Source organism: Tachypleus tridentatus, chromosome 9 (assembly GCF_004210375.1).
Source record: "Tachypleus tridentatus isolate NWPU-2018 chromosome 9, ASM421037v1, whole genome shotgun sequence".
Lineage (NCBI taxonomy): Eukaryota > Metazoa > Arthropoda > Merostomata > Xiphosura > Limulidae > Tachypleus > Tachypleus tridentatus.
Genome location: NC_134833.1, coordinates 92,943,955 through 92,960,853, shown reverse-complemented (window position 1 = coordinate 92,960,853; position 16,899 = coordinate 92,943,955). Strand labels below are relative to the sequence as shown.

At 34.3% G+C, this 16,899-nt stretch overlaps 1 protein-coding gene and 1 long non-coding RNA gene across 2 annotated transcripts in view; one reads left to right on the top strand and one right to left on the bottom strand.

Moving 5' to 3' along the window:
* The window catches only part of LOC143225766 (uncharacterized), a 35,207-nt gene extending 30,450 nt beyond the window's left edge, over positions 1 to 4,757 (top strand). Inside the window, exon 2 of the long non-coding RNA XR_013014062.1 lies at positions 4,389 to 4,757. This is a non-coding gene — a long non-coding RNA (uncharacterized LOC143225766). The remainder of the gene's footprint in view (positions 1 to 4,388) is intronic.
* Positions 1 to 16,899, bottom strand: part of LOC143225765 (tensin-2-like) — a 228,808-nt gene that overhangs the window by 148,164 nt on the left and 63,745 nt on the right.

Sequence of the window (16,899 nt, the reverse complement as noted above, 5' to 3'; positions counted from 1 at the left end):
AAGACGAACATCTCGTCAGAGGCAAGTTTATGGACTTACAAAGCTAAAATCCAGGTCTAGATTCTCCGCGGTGGATATAGTGCAGATAACCCATTGTACAACTTTGTACTAAAACAACAACAACTAGTCAGTAACCTTTAGGCATTAGAATTATCAGAGGAGAATGGCCAAATTCGTTCAAGCTGAGAGAAAGGTCACAAATACTCAAATAACCATTTTTTTTATAACAATGGCGTGTAGAAGGACATCTCTGAGCGCACAACACGTCTAACCTTGAAGCGGATGGATAACAACACCAGAAGACCATACTGGATTCCATTCCTGTCAGCTAAGAACAAGAGGATGAGGGTATAGTGGGCAGGGGACATCCACAACTGGACGATTGAAAACTGGAAAACGTCGCCTGATCTAACGAATCTCAATTTCTGCTACGACATGCAGATGATAGGGTAAGAATTCGGCGTAAACAGCATGAGTCCATGGATCCATTCTGCTTTGTGTCAACGGTACAGGCTGCTGATGGTGGTTTAATGGTGTTGAGAATGTTTTTTGTCACACATTAAGCCCCTTAGTAACAGCTGGACATTATTTGAATGCCATATCGTACCTGACCATTGTTGCTGACCATGTTCATCCTTATATGGTCACAGTCTACCCATTTTCGAATGGCTACTTCCAGCAGGGTGATTCGCCATGTCACAAAGCACGCATCATCTGAAGCTGGTTCCACAAACAAGACATTGACTTCAGTGCACTCCATTGGTCTGTACAGTTCCAATAGAACACCTTTAGGATGAAGTGGAACAAGAGGTTCGCAGCACCAACAAATCTGCGGGAATTGCACGATGGTATTAAAATGGACGAATATCACTACAGAACATTCCCATTATCTTGTCGAATCCATACCGCGAAAGAATTAAAGCTGTTCTGGAGGTAAAACGGATCCTAGCTGGTACTAAATAGATGTGCCTAATAAAGTGGTCACAGGTGTTGTTCGTAGTAACTAAGTCTTACGTTGAAGGGAAATGCAATGAAAGATAAAACACACCTTAAACAAATGTTCATTTGAAACTCTGAGCCAAAACCAATCAAATGTGCTTCAGATCACATAACAGATTCACAGATGTGTCACTGAGGTGATTGGTTATTTTTATAGCAGTGATTTTTCGTTGTTTGTACAGCGTAACTCAGAGGGAAGCTTTTAACGTCGAACTCCATTATGCTTGTACAAAATGCAAGTATTCTACACTCCAAGGGCGTTAGTCAATGTTATTGGTAAAAAAGCTGTGAGGAAGTATTAAGGCCGCGTCATTGTTATTACAGTTATAAACACGAAGACAACGTTGGTCCAACAAAAGATATTTTACCATTGCTTCCCGTCCTCCAATGTTGGTACATTTTCAGACCGAACTGAGTTCAGATCTATATCTATGGAAATTAAAGTTATTCTTACGTTTCCCAAGAAACATTGATTATAGTTAAGTCGGTAATCTAACACTCTGATAAGGGGAGCCTCTGTACACTCTCTATACATTGTATCTCTCTGTACACTATTAATTATGGTTAAGACAGTAATCTCTGATATTCTGATAATAAACCTTATAAAACATGCCCAAAACCCCAGTCTCCGTATCACTGGTTATGGCCCGACATGGCCAGATGGTTAGGGCTCTCGACTCGTAACCTGAGGGTCGCGGGTTCGAATCCCTGTCACACCAAACGTGTTCTCCCTTTCAGTCGTAGGGGCGTTATAATGCGATGGTCAATCCGACTAGTCGTTGGTAAAAGAGTAGCCCAAGAGTTGGCGGATGGTGGTAATGATTAGTTGCCTTCCCTCTAGTCTTACACTGTTAAGTTAGGGAACGGCTAGAGCAGATAGCCCTCATGTAGCTTCGCACGAAATTTAAAAACAAACAAACAACTATTGGTTACAGTTACGGAGGTAATCTGATAACTTGATATTAAAAGTAAAAAATAATAGTATTTTCCCGTCAACTCATGAGGAAAAGCATCAAGTTTCTATGTAAAAAACAAACTGAACAGTTAGCACGTTGCCGCTTCTAACACATGATTGCATATTAGCCAAAACAAAACGAAGGTTCCTAGATTATTGTTTGTTTCTTTTGGATTTTCGCGCAAAGCTACACGAGGGCTATCTGCTCTAGTCGTCCCTAATTCAACAGTGAAAGACTAGAAAAAAAAGGCAGCTAGTCACTACCAATCGTTGGGCTACTCTTTTACCAACGAATGGTGGATTGCCTGTCACATACAACGCCCTCACGGTTGAAAGGAAGAGCATATTTGACGTAACAGCGATTCGAACCCGCGCCCCTCCGATTACGAATCGAGTGCCTTAACCATCTGGCTATGATTATTATTTGTAAAAGGAAATATTTCAGGTGTTAGTACTTTTAGGTTACTCATATACAAACGAGTGCTGAGATAAAACAAAGAGACGAGGTTAAAACCAGAACTTGCTACCAATATAAGGCTGCGACAACTAAACAAGATTCAATAAAGGAGAGACTGGTTTGTTTTTTTTCATGTTTAGCACAAAGTTACAAGAGTATCGAGTATCGAACCTCGTTTTTAGCGTTGTAAGTCCGCAAACATACCGCTGTGCCACTAGGGGGCAAAAGAGAGAAATAATATAGCCTTCCAGTACAAAACCTCTCAGTCTATAAATAAAGGCCCAAACTTTTCCCTTAAAGAAGTAATTCTTATATTTATGACTACGGGTAGCACTTTAGCCTAAAGTGTTCCTATAAGCAAATCGAATTCAGCACTTCAAACGAACTTCCTTTAAAACTGCCTTTCTTGTTACAGAAGAAAATATTTTAAAGTTATTTACAATGAAATTACTTACACTATAATATTACTACTCCCTATACAGGGAAACGGAGGCTCTGAAAACTATCAAATACATTAAGTCAATCGCTCCTCCTATCTACCCCGGTGGTTAAGCGGCAAGTGTGAAGATTTATAAAGCTAGAAAGACAGAGAGGAGAGGATTAGGAAAAAGGAACCAAATACTTGTTTCCGAATTTTCGCGCAAAGTTATCCACAAAGAGCTACTTGCACTTAGCCATGCCTAACCTGAAACTGATGAACTAGAGAGAAGGAAATTAATTAACAGCACCAATAACAAATCATTGGACTACTTTAATAGAATAACAGGATTTGACTGTTACTCTTATAACGCACCCACAGCCCAAAGTACAGGCTACGTTTCTGCGGCAACGGAACTCGAACCATGAAATCTTGACTCACAGTCGAGGCATGTTAAGACACTCCCGACCCACTGAAAAGAAATAATTCCATAAAACAGGAACTATTATGCTTAAACGAGCCACGTTTTACCTTGCATATTGCAATCAGCCTATTTTATTGAGCAACGGACTGCAGCCTAGGACTTATGGAGATGAGAAACTACTGGAGGAAAGAATAAAGTTTCGTGAAGAATCTGAAAGATAAACTTATAGGTTATAACTATGTGTGATTCTATGAGAAGGCACGTGGATAGATAGTCTGTAGAGTAAATAAGAAGAAAATAATTAGATTATGTTACTTAGGATAACAGATGGATATAAATCATAGGTATAAATGGGGCTATCAAAGATGCAATTTCGTTGTGCAAGTCGAGGCTAATAATGTACAGAATGGTAGATCAGAGAAGCTATTTAATAAGCACAGGGAGTTGATAAAGGCATTTATAAAGAAAGGTCATAACGTAATTTTGTCAGGGACACTGCCAAGAATTAACCGTTGGTATGAAGTTATAAGTAGGTCACTAGAGCTAAATGTTAAGTTTAGGTTAATATGTAAGGATAATCAAACTGTCTATCTGGACTTGTGGGATCAGTTAAACAGGAGAAAGGAGTTTGTTGTTTTTGGAATGGATGGTTTAATTTAACTGGGTTGAAATGACTTGTTTGCAAGGGCTATTAACTCAGTTGCGCGAGAAAATTTAAACTAGGAGAGCCAGGATAAACTAAGTGAAAAAAATGTTTGTTTGAAGATAAACAAAACTACACATTGGATTATCTGTGATCTACACGCCACAGGTATCGAAACCCGGTTTTTAGCGCCGTAAGTTGCAGACATACCGCTGTGCTACTAGGGGTAGAGAAATGTTTAGCATAGGAAATGAATAGAGGTAGTTCTAATGATGGAAAAAATGATACTATTGTTATGCTAAAAGTATAAGAAATAAAACAGATGACTTTAGGGCACTGGTGGGGATGGAAGATTTTGATATAATAGAAATAACTGAAATATGGTTAAATGTAAATCAATTTTGATGAAAGAAATTTCTTTGAAATACTGAGGAGTTATAGGTTAAATATGGTTAAATGTTAATTCATAATTATGAATGATTTTAATTTTAGGTATATTGATTGGGAAATGCTGGAGTCAAACCCTGAGGGAGGAAGATTTCTGGAAACTGTTCAACGTGGATTTCTTCAGCGATTAGTTAAGGAACCCATTAAAAACAATGCTACTTTAGATTTATTGTTAACCTCTAATATATAAATTAGATAGCAATTGGGTAGCATTGATTTCAAGTGATAATTCCTTCATTAGGTTCGATGTTTTATTGCATATGAAAATAAAAATGATGATATTTTGGTTACAAGTTTCTAAAAGCAAATTTTCCAGAAATGCAACAAGAATTATTTGTTGTGGATTAGACAGCACAGTTATTTGGAGAAACTGATCAAATGTGGAAAAATGTTAAATAAAAAGTTTTAATTATTCATGGTAAACATATTTCTTATTTAAAGCAAGGAGCAGATGCAAGTAAAAACCCAGGTTGGCTCAGAAATGGTATAAAAGATAAAATTAAATTAAAGCGTTACAAGTTTAATAAATTTAAATTGACTGATAGGAAGGGAGATTTCAACCATTATATAAGATCAAGAAAGTTCGTCAAACAGGAAATTAGTGCTTCAGAAAAGGATGTATGTAAAAAGGTTGGCTGAAAATGTAAACAACTAAGATTGAGGATTTCTTTAAATATACTAACCCTAAACAAAATGGTGGAATGGGAGTAGAATCCTTGATGGATGAGAAAGGAAGGCTTGTATCTGATGATTATGAGATGGCTCGGTTATTAAATTTTACTTTTTCTTCAGTTTTTACTTATCAAAATTTAAGCAATATTCCTCATCTTGGACACTTAATAGATGAAAACAAGATAACTGCATTACTTTTGAGTTTGTAAAGAAAAACATTTGAAAGTTAAAAGAACTTTAAGGCTCCTGGGCCAGATAACATTTCTCTAAGGGTTTGAAGGAGGTTAAGGGTTGGATATGTGAGCCATTTGCTACTGTTTTTGTAAGTCCTTGGACAGTAAGCAGGTGCCAAATGATTGGAAGTTAACTAATGTCATTCTTCTTTTCAATGAAGGTAATAAAATTATTCCAGTAATTACAGGTCTATTAGTCTTACATCAGAATTGATAAAGTCTGATAAAAGATGCTTTGCAAAGTCATTAAACAAAGATTAGTTTTATTGAATAGTCAACATGGTTTCACTAAGGGAACAACTTGCTTAAAATTCTTTGAAAAGGTTATTACTTATGTAAATGAGGGTAAGGGGGTGGATTTAGTTTATCTGGATTTCCGAAAAGCGTTTGATAAGATGCCACCTAAAAAGCTTGCAAAGATATGTCTGTAGGAGTAGTAGATAATTTAGCTAATTGAACGGAAGAATCGATGGATGAAGAAAGCAGAGGCCTATAAATGGAGTTTAGTCAAACTGCATATAATGTCTTATATGGGTACCTCAGCCGTCAATCTTAAGACCTTTGCTCTTTTTGATTTACATCAATGACGTAGATGAAGAAATCGTCAATAAGTTACTTAAACTTACTGATGATATTAATGTCTTGGGTGTTGCTAGCTATAAAAGGGATGCAGCTGATTTACATATATCTGTAAGCTGTATAATGCTTAAACAGTCTCTTAGGTCATTTAAGCATTGTGCTGTTACTAGTGGCAGAGCAAATATGAGATTAAGTTGAATCCACAGAAACATTAAATAAAAGTCTAAAGAGGTTATAATTTAATTGTATAAATCACTGGTTAGGCCAAATTTGGAGTATTATGTTCAGTCATGGGTTCCTTATCTTAGGAAGGACATTAAAGTTTTAGAAATGATTCAGAGGAGGTTCACTAGCATGAATCCTGGAATGAAGGCATTATCATATAAGGAAAGACAAATATTTCTGTATTTGTTTTATTTAAAAAAAAAAAAGACTAAGGGTGGATCTGATTAAGGTGTTAAGACTGTAAAATGAATTGTTAGTGTTAATACGTCATCGTTTCTCATACTTAACGGCGAGAATAGTAATGCTATAGAGATTCATCTTCACCCAAGACAGTTTTATTTTTCTATCACGGTGGTTGACCTTTGGAATGAGTTGCCTTCGGATGTTGTGAAGGGAGTAAATATAAATGATTTTAAAAGATATCTTGATAACTAAGTATATGAATGATAAGGGCTAGCTTTTTAAAATTTATTTATTTAACAAATTAGGTTTAGTTTAGAGGATGGAAGTACCAAAATGGACCAATAGGTTCCTTGTTGTCTCTAAACATTATGTCATATTACATTAATCACACGATCTACATCTTACCTTGCGTTAATAATGATAATGTTAATGTGCTTAATAGCACATGAGCCACCTTGCCTTACGCTTAAAGGACCCAACCTTACCTTGAATATTACTTACACGACCCACCTTGCGTTACATACAATGGAGGTGCTTAAACAAACTGGACATAAAAAGTTCAATTTACGTTGAGCTGGTGACAGTGAGGGTTCAGACAATACTTGTAAGAAGATGCGATTTAGTGAGTGAAATTCAAAATGTCATATTCTTTTCCAATAGCCACCACAATAAGTTTACTTAGAAGGAAATGCGTTTTACGTTGTGACAATTAATAAAGAGACAGCCAGGCTAGAATAACTTTTTTTTGGAAGAAGAAAGATATATGTTTATGTATGAATGATAATCATTGCTTGACTGGGATGAAGTAGACTTGTTTACTCGGTCGTACTTATAATCTTCAGGCCCTACTTTATCTTCTTCTCGGTGACACTAAAGTATTTCTTCTTTTTGAAATCCATGGGAAGTTAAACAAGTTGGGTAGTTCCCACAGGTGTTACAGATTACTTGCTTTGTACTGGAATCTTTCGTATCCAGCTTAGACTGAAAGAACTCGGGACCCTTCAAACCTTGTGGTTTCTTTACAATAATAAACATTAACTATCCTACAAAGAACGTTCGAGACAGCTACCGTAACTACATGTTTACAACATTAAATTCTGTCCTTAAGTGACAGTCGTTGTTAGGAAATAGATTCCGCATCAAGTTTTTCTGTTATAAACATATATACATATACAGGTATGGTGTTATTGTTTATAACGTAAGCAAGCAGTTCCAAGAGTTAGAACACAAATAAACAAGTATAACCAACAATAAACTATCCTATCACTCTTGTTCGGTGTCTTTGATTACAATACCAAGAAAGCTTCACGTGCGTTATTTTCCAAACAAGGATGATCGGAAATTTCGTAGATTTACGGTGTCTATTTAATTTGTTTTTTCGGTTTCATACAAGCATTCCTCTATATAATTCACATTGAGTTATTGTCTCATTATTTATTTGATGATAGAAAATCATGCTTCAAGTACCTTCTTGTTTCGGTGACAACTTTGGTGTTGTTTCCAAAGTATTTTCTAATTTATAAGTTGAAGTAGATTCAGTGGTTTCAATGGCACAAGATGCTACTGAAGCAAAGAACTAAATGTTCTAGTCCCAAAAGCCACTAGAACCTAGTAAGAAAAGTTAGTTAAAGATTATTGTTTTGGATGCTTTCTTATTTGTAAATATAGATTGTCAAGTAAATCTATTCAGTTAGATCTTAGAGCCTTTTTGGGTAACTTCTCAGTTATACGCTGAGAGGACCAAAAGTTTACATGAAAAATTTCAAGCTATCTCATCAAAACTTTCTAGATCTTTTCAGTAACCTGAGAGAAGCTAAAGTTATTTCAGAAGTTTTGAGAAATACTTAGGCTTCTTTGCCACATATATGTAACGTGTTGTCAACTAACTGTTAAAAGGATGGGTTCAATAAAAAAAAACACGTGTAGGTACAATTGACAATTACGATATATACATTATTTATAAACAATTTGAAGTAATAACTTAGGCCTACGTGAGTAAAACTTTGTTCGACGCGTTAGCAACATTCTATTGCTTAATTTATCACTGTTAGCTTCACCAATTCAGTTTGTTTGTTTATTGAATTTTGCGCAAAGCTACACCAAGGCTATCTGCGTTAGCAGTTCCTAATTTAGCAAGTAAGATTAGAGGGAAGGCAGCTAGTCATCACCAACCACCATCAAATCTTGGGCTACTCGTTTACAAACGAATAGTGAGATTGATCGTCACTTTATAACGCCTCCACAGCTGAAAGGGCGAGCATGCTTGATGTAAAGGGGATTCGAACTTGCAACCCTCAGATTATGAGCCTCATCGGTTCAGTATTGATCTACTTAAACATAAATGTATAGATATATACGTGTCTTCCCCATTTAACAATTACAACAGGGGAAACATGTCTTCAAAGTTCGCTGAATATTCATGGATGTTACATAATACGACATCAAATTAAATTCGTTATCATTATTTTCCACTAGATGATGAATATCTAAATAAAACATTCCATGAATTAGCAGATAGGTTTGTCTTCTTCACTGATATACTCAAAGACTACCTTGTTTTCTTAATTCATATACAACGTAATTATCACGTTTCTAAATTTGAAAGAGAGAATTGTAATATTACTCGTGTCGTCCTTGGAATATTAAAGTCATATACAGTTACTGAAGGTTATTTCTTTGTTGGAATGCTAGAAGGTGTATACAATCATTGAAGGTAATTTGTTCGTTGTAATTTTACAGGGTGTATACAGTTACTCAAAGTTATTTCTACATCAGAATGTTAAATGGTGAATACAATTACTCAGTGTTATTTCTTCGTTAGTATGTTAAATGGTGAATACAGTTACTCAGCGTTATTTCTTCGTTGAAATGTTAGAGAATGTATTCAGTTATTCAAGGTTATTTCTTCAAGTTATTTCAAGGTCATTTAGTCGTCGGAATTTTAGAGGATATATACAGTCACTCAACATTATTTCTTCGTTGAAATGTTAGACAATGTATTCAGTTATTCAAGGTTATAAAAAATTAAAACATTTAGGCAATATACTATTTACAATAATTAATTTAAAGATCAATTAAGAATACTTGAAAAGAATAAATCAAAGAAAGAGCAAAACAAATTAGAGACAGAGTAAAGATAATTGTTCACGTACAACTCTATGAATTTATTACATAAAAATGCTCTTGCATCTAGCACGAAAAGAGAAGCTGTTAAACTTGATTGCAATATGAACATTGTATGTCATACACAAACACACCTGCACCCCGCTAGTACAATGGTATGTCTACGGACTTCCAATGCTGAAATCAGGGGTTCGATTCCCCTCCAGTGGGCTTAGCAGATAGCTCGAGGTGGCTTTGCTATAACAAAACACACACACAAATACAGCTAAAAAAATTCTAATTTTTTTTTATGAGAAACCAATACACAACACACTGATGATTGGGTTATATACGAAGCATTTTTCTTTATATAACCTTCACGTCTTGTAGTCAAGCACTGCAGCATGTTGACGTACATCTTACTTAGGATCACTCATTCTATTATAAATTGAAAGGTTTGACGATTTCCTTCTCGTTTATTTTCTAACTCATTGTACAAGTGAAAAAAAAACACACACAAGAGAGCTGGAGTTCTCTATCTTTTTTACAACTTGTTATTAGAGTCGTACATTTGGATGTGTCGTTATTTCTTAGGGATGAAGACTTGTGTGCCATCATCTCTTTCAGAGATATTCACTGAGTATTTCGTCGTCCTGATCGATAAAAACAGAAAATATTGAATTCTAATTCATTTCTAAGTTGTGTATCGTTTCATAAACTTCTAGAGAGGAAAACAACGTAACAAAAAAATTCCTGTTTCATCACTAAACACACGATTAAACATAAATCTTTTAATGTGTGCTCTCTAACTGAAGTTGTTTTTCAATCCAGCATAACCAAGTAAAACTATTCTGGCAGCTTAATCGCTTCTAACTAAACGTATATATCATGTCTGCATCTGTCTATGAATAACAACAGCTTGAAAGACTGATTGATATACAAGGATTCGTGATTCAAGCAATAATAATAAAAAGTCCCTTAACCTACACAGTGGATGAACCTAAAAGTCTGGTTTGTTGACGTCTTCCATTATAACAGAATTGATAGTTTTATTAAAAACAAAATTACAAGATTACGTCTTTTTTTTTCCAGAAGATAAGCTGTCACGTTAATGAAGTAAAAAAAAATTTGTCACACCTCTTCGTGTAACCTTCATGAAAGCTTTGTTTAAAAAAATGGTGTTCGCTAGTTAATCTATCTATATTCTAATGGTTTGTTTTCATCAATTTGTTTTTCCAAATCTGATTTAACTTCGCTACGACTACTGATGATTAGTTGAGGGCCCCTCCACTTTTACTGCCTCAAACGTATACTACCTAAAACTTATAATCAGCTTATGTTACTAACCGGACATGAGATTGCGTTCGTGACTTTGTTCAGTTATATCATAATTATATCGTGCTGTGATGATGCTCTGCCATGTGGCTGTATATAACTAGAAATAGCAAAGACTACAATCATATGAACCAGGAATTCAGGTTTTGACATCTCTTTCCTTTTTCCCGCTCTCAAAATGTTAGCTCAAGTTTAATATTTTCTCAATCTGTAGCATTGATTAATTATAAAATAACAAAAAAACCGGAAAAGAAATAGAGCTAAAAATAGATATAACAAACGTATAAAAACACAAATATACTACACTTCCACAACTATTTTACGGTTATTCCTATGCATAATTACAGTATGTATCGAATTAGTTAATCTACCTATCGACCAATCATACATATTAATATTTTTTCTTATAAATATATATAAATTTTGAATGCGTTATGTTAAGCATTTTAGGTTTTAATGTTAGTACAATTTCTCGTTTTTTTAGATATGCTAACTGAAAACAGACACAAGTGTGAAGAGTCGCTTTATCCAAGAACATACTCTAAATAATTTATACGATAAGCAGTAACGCATGCCATTGCTTTATTTTATAAAATCATGTGCAAACGTTTTGTTAACAAATATCGTAAGATGACTTAGATCTGACGGACTAATTTTATGATTAGCTCAGCCTAACGTCCTTGCTGAAATACTCTTTAGCCTAATAAACAACGGCACCGATTAGAGAAATAGGCACATATTACACCAATTACAAAACATAATCATAACGACCAATGTCGGAATTTTCTGTGCTAATATTCCAAACGTGCCCTATTAACATTGCAAAAGACCCGGCATGGCCAAGCGTGTTAAGACGTTCGACTCGTAATCTGAGGGTCGCGGGTTTTAATTCCCGTCGCACCAAACATGCTCGCTCTGTCAGCCGTGGGGGCGTTATAATGTCATGGTCAATCCCACTATTTGTTAGTAAAAGAGTAGCCCAAGAATTGGCGGTGGGTGTCGATGACTAGCTGCCTTCCCTCTAGTCTTACACTGCTAAATTAGGGACGGCTAGCGCAGATAACCCTCGAGTAGCTATGCGCGAAATTCAAAACAAAACATTGCAAATCCTACGTCTAGGTTGTTTATCACTAAGAAGTAACAAGTATTTTAGAACATGAGGGTTCTGATAGAGAAACTAATGTAAGATGAGTATGAGTACAGGAAAACGTTTCGAATGTCTTCCGTTTTCCGTCTTCATGTTACTACATACTGTGTTAAAACAACATATTCCTGATAATATTATACACAAAGAAATGTCCTGTACGATGCGTTTGTATTTTTATACCAGTTAATAAAAATATAGGGATGATATTCTCATGTACAACCTGACAAGAATACGTGCTTGAAATGTCATTGTTAGATAAAAATAACCTTGGGGAAGGGAGTAAGACAGACTTCCTCGTCCAGTGGGCTTCTATTATAGAAATAAGACACTGTAGATATTGTAATATTTTTATATTTATGAGAAATATTAAGGAATTTCCGAATTCTCATGTTTTAAACTCATAATAAAACTTCCAGAATAATTATTTTAAAATGTGCATAATTTATAGAAAACTACTTTAAAAGGAGTAAAACTATCGGTAATTACCTCGTAAAGTTTATAATTCATCCATAATTAATTCGTTAGGTGTTTATTTATTGATAATTACCTTAAAAGGTGTACAGATATAGATAATTACACTATGAGGTGTAATAATTATGGATAAGCTACCTTACAATATGTATAGTTTTATCCACAATTACCCTACAATATGTATAACTATTGATGCTTATTTTATAACGCGTATAAGATATTTAATTTATCGATAGTTAATAATAGATTGACAATCACTTAACGTAGTCGTTAATTTTTCTGTATCTTATCAGATGTATAATTTATATATGGGTGTGTGTGTCTGAATTTTTTCGTTTTTGTTTGATTTCTATGTTTGAACTTCTTCTCTGAATAAAAATAATCTATGATCTCACTGAATGCACTGAGATAACAAAAGTTCCGCAAACTCGGTTAGTTTCTCATTCATGTCGTTACTGCCTATGCCGCACGTCCAGTTATGCTCTGTATGACGACCATGCACCTTGACAATAAACCTTCATCGTGCTTTCCATTATAAAAGACATTAACGTAAAGCTATCATGTCCAAAGCCTATCACTCCATCCCGTCTACTTTCTATAAGTCTTCTTGTGTACAAGGACGGCGATTTCAATAGGCGCTTGTATACACGTGACTTGCCTTGCTTTTCCAAACAGGAATTATTTTTTCATTGTTGCTCACTGTTTCTTATGGCACGTGGACGATTTTTACCACTAACCCTTGTGTTCGTGAATTTCCACCTGTTATAAAACGCTGAACTTTGCTTAGTACGACTGGGGCAAACCTTAAGTCTTGTGGGTCAGATTTTCTCTATCCTCATATGACAGTTTTTAATAGTTTCACGATTTACAGATTGGAGATAATCGAATCTGTAATGTAGGTAATAAAAAGCATTAGCCTTCTATAACTTCAATGGATAAGGAGTGTTCATGCGATGTAGCAGGATATTTAGAAACGGCAGTTGATGGTCTGTCTCAATTTGGACATTCAGCCAAATATTTTTATTCTGGAAGTTAAAGTTTTTAACTTATTTTTTATGGCAAAGTCACAATGGGCTATCTGTTGTGTCCACCGCAGAGAACCGAACCCCTTATTCTAGATTTGTATGTCCGTGAACTTACTACTGTCCCATCGGGAGTTTGGGTATCGGAGAAAGTCGCTAATGATGATGTGATTGTGTAACCAAACAACGAAGGTACTATTAACATAGCGTTTCCAGAATCGTGGATTTAGTTTGCTGATTATGTAGTTTTTAACTGAAGTTCAGATATGAAGAAATCGCTGATAACTTGTGCAAAGAAGGAGACCAAGGCCATGCCGCTGGTCCGTTCACGAAAGTAGTCCTCAGGTTGAAAAGCAAAATTTTAAAGTTTGACAATAACGTTTATCATGTATTTTTTGATATATAAAATTTGAACACCAACACACACTGCAACTAACAATGGATCTTTTATATCAGAATGATTATAATGTAAGAAATGTTCTCATGTACTGTTTTGAGAAACTGTTGAGTTTCGTTACTAAGATATCCCATTTCCTATTTAATATCATTGTATGCGACTAAACTGTTTGAGCAGCAATGGGATTAACATTAGCACCACAACTCACTAAATTGTTCCTTTGAGTTTCAAACTTAAGCTCTTTCGAAGGTGCGTTTATGGTATCCTTGTCATAACATAGAACATCAACTTTCGTTCTTCATACAATATAGTACACGGTAATAATGGCAAGTTTGAATGCGAATGAACATTTACCACACAAAATACCCATTTAATAATTTTTAATTTGAATTTTGACAGCTTCATTCCAGAAAGGTTTAAGATAAATGTGATTAAAATATTAATTAATCGTGCTTATAATACAACTAACTTGTATGTATATATTTTCTTAAGGAGTGAGAAAATGTTAAACAAGCAAAGTTAAAAACCTGCAGAATTCAAGTGAAACATCTCTTACCAACCATTGTAAAATGGTTCAAAAGGAACATTCCCAAACAAATAAAGAACCAAAGCCATAAAGAGTTCAAATAGAAGATTCCTAAACAACCTATGTCGATAATATTTACATTACAAGCGAACATGTATTGAAGGCAAAACTAGACAACAACACGAATATGTAAGTTTTTCCGTAGACCGTATTATACTGATTTATGTATATAGTTTTCATGAGGTTTAAAAGTAAAATATCATACTTGGAAACATCAAATGTTTATACGAATACGAATTTCTAGATGTAGGTATATTAGCTCAGCCATTACGTGTTAAAAACGCATATAACAGAACAAGAAAATCTGATGGCTAATAATACATCAAGTATACGTATTCATGTGCTCCATAAATGTGATATATAAATACATCACAGTTCATTTATATTCTTGCAGAAAAAAATATTATGGAAAACATTTACAAGAATAAAAAATCTTAATACATATTTTGAGGCCGCAGCTCACTACGGTAGGTTCAGAAGTCAACTTATAATGAATTTTATCCAAGATGTTCCTTATGGTACTAGCATATTTCTAAAGGGTAAATTTTCATTAACAGTTCTAACTAGTATATCCTTAAAGATACAATATTTATTTACAGTTATAACTAGGATATTCCAAAGAAGACAATTTCCATTAATAGTTTTAACTGCTATGATATTCTTAACAGGATAATATTCATTGACAGTTATAATTAAGATATTCCTAAAGGACAATTTTCATTAACGATTCAAGGATATTCCAAGTGTACAATTTTAATTAATAATTACATGATATTCCTAAGGAGACAAGACGTATATACAATTCTAACTAGGATATTCCTAAGGTACAGTTTGCATTAATTGTTATAACTAGGATATTTATATAGGGACAATTTTCACTAACAATTCAAATTAGGTATATTCCTAAGGTATAATTTTCACTAATACATCTAACTGGAATATTCCTAAAGGGACAATTTTCAGTAATAAGTTTAAATAGGATATTCCTCGATGGAAATTGTCACTAATATTTCAAACTAAAATATGTTTGTTTGTTTTTTAATTTCGCGCAAAACTACACGAGGGCTATCTGCGCTAGCCATCCCTAAATTAGCAGTGTAAGTATAGAGGGAAGGCAGCTAGTCATCTTCACCCACCGCCAATTCTTGGGCTACTCTTTTACCAACGACTAGTGGGATTGACCGTCACATTATAATGCCCCCACGGCTGAAAGAGCGAACATGTGTGGTGCGACGGAGATTCGAACCCGCGACCCACCTGGCCATGCCGGGCCGACACTGTCGTAAGCACAATGAAATAAAACGTTTGAATATTGCAACTCAACAACTGTGCTTTCGAAAACTGCGTTGCTTTTAGCTTTCCTTAAGTAGTGCGAATAATATGTCGCAATTACTTTCTTTTTAACGTTCCGTTTTTCCTTTATTTTAGTTTCCATTACACAGAAACCCTATTCGTTTTTGTTATGATTTATTCCTTTAAAGAGAACAACGAAAATTCTCGCTACAGTAATTGAGTAACTTTGAAGAAGATTGAGGTCTAAATAAATAACTCGTTTCCGTTGCATGTCTAACTAAACAAATTAAGAATTAAACTTAAAATCCATTGTAAGAATCTAAGTTTCTTGATGATTTTATAGATCCTGAAATTTAACTTCCATCTCGAATTAACTAGTGGAGAAACGAAATGTATTTTTATTTTGGTGGAAAACTGTGCTACATAAATCAAATGTAGATGAATTTGAATATAATTTATCTTTAGGTCATTAACAGTAACGAACATTTGCTCGAGGGTTAAATGACCAGGTAGGATATCCCTGGATTCAGAAACTATTTTGATCTAGTGAGCAGTGAAAAATTAAGATTGATAGATAGATATAACTTTGAAATCCAAACTCCGCTTCATGTTAAAGTTTACAACAAACTAGTTTAGAACACTACGGTGAACAACATGAAATAAAAAATCCCTATTGTGCATCAACTTTTTAAACAATATTAAGCTGATTGACTTCGTGTTAGCATGCAATAAAATAACAGTATAGAAAGTTAGGCCTATAAATACAATATTCTTGCGTATTTCACAAATTAAATTTGAAATTTCAAAAGGCAGTTGATTATACATTTCTATGAACCTATGTCTAACTCATTATATTTATATTTACGTAAAATAATTTGTGAATGAGCTCTTACGTTGTTTTATAAGGAATGGGAATCATAGTCCTGAGTTTTTATCGCATACTTTCAATTCACGTTATTTACCCTTCAAATTTCGTTACCTCGAAAACATAGAACTTTATATTATCACCATACAGAAACATTGTTGCTTTGAAAACAACCTTGAACTTTCAATTCGCGTCGTAAATGTATATTTTTTCCCCTTGAACATATGTATATATATATATACGAGTATATGTATTTTTTTTTAATATTATTGTTCATTCCCTCCTTCATTTTTCTGGTACACATTCTTTAGGAGAGTTGTAGTTATGTTTTTTTTTCCTTTTGTTAGTTCTTTGGATGAAGGAAGAAAGACATATCAATACTGCCTTGCTTAACAATAGATACCACAAACAATGAATAAAGAAGGAAATAAAAAACATAAATATGA